This window comes from Sphaeramia orbicularis, chromosome 8 (assembly GCF_902148855.1).
Source record: "Sphaeramia orbicularis chromosome 8, fSphaOr1.1, whole genome shotgun sequence".
Lineage (NCBI taxonomy): Eukaryota > Metazoa > Chordata > Actinopteri > Kurtiformes > Apogonidae > Sphaeramia > Sphaeramia orbicularis.
This window is the reverse complement of record NC_043964.1, coordinates 5,080,581-5,086,306: the sequence shown is the minus strand read 5'-3', so window position 1 is coordinate 5,086,306 and position 5,726 is coordinate 5,080,581.

Sequence of the window (5,726 nt, the reverse complement as noted above, 5' to 3'; positions counted from 1 at the left end):
CAACACAGGGTCTTCAGGTGAGAGTATAGATCCTGGATTCATAGAAGTGTTTTTCCAGACTGGTCTCAGTGTTACTGTTGTTTTATTCTCTGGTCTGTTTCCTGTCCTCAGCTCCTCAGGTCTCAAACAGGGGGTTTTGTGGACCTGTTGTCGTTCTGGGGTTGCTCTGTGGTTTCCTGATCATTGGACTCATCAGCCTCGGGGTCCACGGTGAGTCTGGATCAAACACTGCACAAAGAACAGGAGATTATTCACATAGATTCAGTCTCATATGGGTTCTTTATGGACTTTTACAGTCAGTTTTATTATTTTAGATCCTACGTAAATATAAATAATTAAGGTTTTTTTTGTTTGTTAGTTTTTCGGGTTTTTTTGCATTTTTTGTTTGTTTTACGGGAAAAGAACCTTAATGTTTTCACATATTTGTACAAAAACTACTGTGTCAAATTTAAAATGAACAGCATTGTTGTTCATTTAACCCCCATCTCTCGTCACTTTATTGGAGTATTTCTGCTGTATTTTATACTCATACTTGACTCCACTGTATTTAAGAGGGAAACATCAAACCTTTGGTCAAATTTTGTTCGGTACAGACTTACTGACTTACACTGAAAGCACTTTTTTAAATCTTACGTTAAAAATGCAAAGGCTATTATAAAATCAGTATTACTGCTAATCTTTCATGTGTCCAAGACTCTGATATAAATAAGTCACATCCCTCCAACATGTATTGCACGGAAAATATCTCATGTGTATAAGTTCTCATTTGCCCTGGTCATCGTTCTTCTCGGTGGTTCTCGGTTCAGCTGGATTTAAATTAGTCCAGTTGAACCGAACCAAGAACTACCAAGAAACAATATCTCATATTTTGTGTGTGCTTTTTCTTTTGTTTTAATAAAACAAGTAGTGTCAAATATTCAAACTGGCATTTAAAGGGTTAAAATCCTGAAACTAACTGAATATTTGGTAGTTTTTAAGCAGAACTGAAGTGGTTTATGAGATTTATGCAGAAAGAAGCAGAAAAAATATTGATATATGATGATTCTATAGCAGATGGTGTATAAAATGTGAGTAGTGTATAATAGATATACAAGAGATATACAAGAGTCACTGAAATTAGATTAAACAAATGGTTCCAGGTACAAAAAAACTGCACCTCTCACTCGTATTGTATCTTATTTTGTCATCGATTCAGCTGATGTCATCATGTCTATGCGTGTGCTGATGTCAGCATATCAACTGCCTCCATATATGTGCAAAGTTTGAAGTAAATTGAAACAAAATTGTGTTTTTATAGACATGTGAAATTTTGCCCATTATAAGTAAATGGAAAAAAACAACAATAAAATAAAATTCATGAAAAATCTGAATTTTGACCTACTTTTCCCAAAATGCAATGACATCTATTCTAGGTCATTGGCAATCTATAAACCCAATTTGGGATGAATTCAACAAGGTGTTTTGCTGCTAAAGTGTTAACAATCAAACCAAAAAATAAACCAAACCAAATACAATACCCCTTACCTTCCCTTTGGGGGGGGGTAAAAATATGAAAAAATAAACATGCCATAACATGTAACACATACATAACGATCAGCAAATTAACAGAGAAAAATGGCAAAAATGTACAAAAATATCCTGTGGGTTTACAAAGGGTTAACTATGATGTATTGACTGTGCAGTTTAATGTCAAATGTCAGTGTTTTTCTATTGTATCTGATGTTTTTTAATTCATTTAATGCTGCATTCATATGTCTCTGCACATGAACTGTGAAGCAGCATCAAATGGAAAATAGTAGTACTTCTAATTTAAACTTTATCTAATGTAAAACTCTTTTTAAATGGAGCTTTTGAAGATGATATTCTAGATGTGTGATAGTTTCACCTCAGTCTTTGAAACCTTAATGACTTATATGTTTATGTTGACATGTTTTTTTTTAATATAGTAACCTTATTTTGTGGGAAAGTTGTGATGTAAATTCAGTGCAAAGGTGTCAGATTTGTCTCTTTGCCTCAACTCCAGACCTGTCGTCTATGGATGCCGACCTCAGTGACCTTCTACCGACCTTTAAAAAACAAATATGGAACCTGACCGACGACAGAGACAGACTCAATGCCAAAGTCACCAACATGACTCAGGAGCTGGAGAGGCTGAAGGCAGGTGAGAAAATACTTGAACATACATGGAATAAACTCTGAAATACTCAGGAAAAAAAGGAAGTGAAAACAGGAAGTGTCTAGAGGGTTGATTGCATTAGAATACACAATATGATTTAAAATGGGCCAACCAGAAAAATAATAACATAATAATAATAATAATAAATTGTTAATTATGTTATGAAAATGTTTACATTTACAAACTCTTCATTGAAAATATGAACATCAACTGCCTAAAAAGTATAAAGAAAAAAAAAAACAAGTCTCAGTCTCAGTTTGTCATTTACACAACAACAACTACTACTAACAGGAATAATAATCATAATGTTTTCTGTTCTCCACATGTCATTAAAACCTTGTGTGTGTCATTGAAATTAGATTAAACAAGTGGCTCCAGGTACAACAAACTCTGCCTCTCACTCATATGTATCTTATTTTGTCATCGCATCATTGTGTCATCATGTCTATGCATGTGTGATGTCAGCATATCAATTGCCTCTATATATGTGCCAAGTTTGAAGGAAATTTAAATAAAATTGATGTTTTTGTAGATGTGAAATTTTGCCCATTATAAGTAAATGGAAAAAAGGCTAATGACGTTCATTTGTCTTCTGTTTATGTAATTATACTTTTTCTTTGTTCTTTTGCTCAGACAAGGTATAGTTTTTAGATGTTACCTGCTTGACAGTTTCAACTGTGACTCCAGTTCCTCAGAAGCGTCATCTGACGTGCTGCTGACGTGTCATTTATCGGATGACGCTTCTGAGGAAGACTGGAGTCACACTTGAAACTGTCAAGCAGGTAACATCTAAAAACTATAACTTGTCTGAACAAAAGAAAAAGGAAAAAGTATAATTAAATGAAAAAAAAACAACTTATGTTGACATGTTTTTTTTAAATATAGTAATCTTATTTTGTGGGAAAGTTCTGCTGTAAATTCAGTGCAAAGGTGTCAGGATTGTCTTTGCCTCAACTCCAGACCTGTCGTCTATGGATGCCGACCTAAGGACCTTCTACCGACCCTTAAAAACAAATATGGAACCTGATCGACGACAGAGACGGACTCAACGCCAAACTCACCAACATGATTCAGGAGCTGGAGAGGCTGAGGGCGGGTGAGAAAATACTCTGAAAATACGCTGAAAATACTCGGAACATATTCAGAAAAAAAGGAAGTTAAAACAGGAAGTGTCTAGGGGGTTGATTGCATTAGAATACACAATATGATTTAAAATGGGCCAAACCAGAAAAATAATAACATAATAAATAATAATAACTTAAAAAAATAAAAATAATAAAAATAATAATAATAAATGGTTAATTATGTTATGAAAATGTTTACATTTACAAACTCTCCATTGAAAATATGAACATCAACTGCCTAAAATGTATAAAGAAAAAAAAACAAGTCTCAGTCTCAGTTTGTCATTTACACTACAACTACTACTAACAGAAATAAAATCATAATGTTTTCTGTTCTCCACTTGTCATTAAAACCTTGTGTGTCACTGAAATTAGATTAAGCAAGTGGTTCCAGGTACAACAAACTCTGCCTCACTCATATTGTCTCTTATTTTGTCATTGATTCAGCTGCTGTCATCATGTCTATGCATGTGCTGATGTCAGCATGTCAATTGCCTCTAATATGTGCCAAGTTTGAAAGGAAATTGAAACAAAATTGATGTTTTCATAGACATGTGAAATTTTGCCCATTATAAGTAAATGGAAAAAAAAAACTTATGTTGACATGTTTTTTTTTTAATATAGTAACCTTATTTTGGGGGAAAGTTGTGATGTAAATTCAGTGCAAAGGTGTCAGATTTGTCTCTTTGCCTCAACTCCAGACCTGCCGTCTATGGATGTCGACCTCAGTGACCTTCTACCGACCTTTAAAAAACAAATATGGAACCTGACCGACGACAGAGACAGACTCAACGCCAAAGTCACCAACATGATTCAGGAGCTGGAGAGGCTGAGGGCGGGTGAGAAAATACTCTGAACATACATGGAATAAACTCTGAAAATACTCAGGAAAAAAAGGAAGTTAAAGCAGGAAGTGTCTAGGGGGTTGATTGCATTAGAATACACAATATGATTTAAAATGGGCCAAACCAGAAAAATAATAACTAATAATAATAATAATAATAATAATAATAATAAATGGTTAATTATGTTATGAATTTTTTCCATTTACAAACTCTCCTTTGAAAATATGAACAACATCAAGTACCTAAAATTTATAAAGAAAAAAAAAAGTCTCAGTCTCAGTTTGTCATTTACACTACTACTACTATACTACTACTACTACTACTACTATACTACTACTACTAGAAATAAATCATATTGTTTTCTGTTCTCCACCTGTCATTAAAACCTTGTGTGCGCTGTAAATATTTCTTGTTTCTGTGTTTTTCTTTCAGTGAAAACGTGTCCTGAAGGATGGAAACTGTTGAGCAGCAGCTGTTACTTCTCTTCAACTGCGGTAGGAACCTGGGAAACAGCTAGAAGCGACTGTAGAAAAAAAAGTGCAGATCTGGTGATCATCAACACGAAAGAAGAACAGGTACAATGTGTGAATTTACACTGGTATTCAAGTCACACAAACCGAAAACATCCTGCTGTTTTACCCTTAAGCACCTTCATGTTTTGATATATTTTACAGAAACAACGGTGTCAAACGTAAAGTTAATAGATTTGTTGTGCGTTTAACCCTCAAAGACCTTCATATCCACCGTCGAAAAAGCTCTCCTTATTTAAGATTTTTTACTAGTGCTACTTTTGTGACAGTTCCCATGTTGTTGTTTTTTTCCTAAATCGAACCATTCTGAAGTGATTTATCACGATTTATCATAATATTAACAGACTGTGCCCTCTCCCCATCCTTACACTCACACCCATACTGTGTGAACTCTCAACAGACCCACCCACCCCTATCCAATCACAGTGAGTTTCACAAATGGACTGTGCCCCCTTTTCAATCCCCAGACACAGAACACACATCCACATTCAACCCTCTTCATGACAGGACTGCTGCTCATTTTGTGTGAACGGTGTTACATTTTGTAAAGTATATTCACAGTGTGGTTTTATCTTTATTTATTTTTAATGCTCACTTTTTTAAACTGTCTTTTTAACTGCACCGTTTGCATTGTCAGATACTAATGAGAAACAGCCTTTGTTTCAGCCTGCATATTTCTGTAAATACCACATGAGAAATGACAAATCATATCTATCTATCTATCATCTATCTATCTATATATATCTATCTATCTATCTATCTATCTATATATCTATCTATAATCTATCTATCTATCTATCTATCTATCTATCTTATCTCTTTTCCTTTATTTAATTCCTTTATTTCCTAATTCCTTTATTTAAAGCTATACTACGATGTGGCATTTCTCACAGCACTTAGTAAAAGTTTGAACATGAACAACCCGCCTCCCTCCAAAGCCCTGCCCCTTCCCTCTGCCTGAGCTCTGAGGCTCTCCTCTCTCCTCTCTCACCTGATGCGCGATGGAAACGGAGGAGGAAGCAGAGGCGGAGGTCCGGTCCGTTTGGGGTGT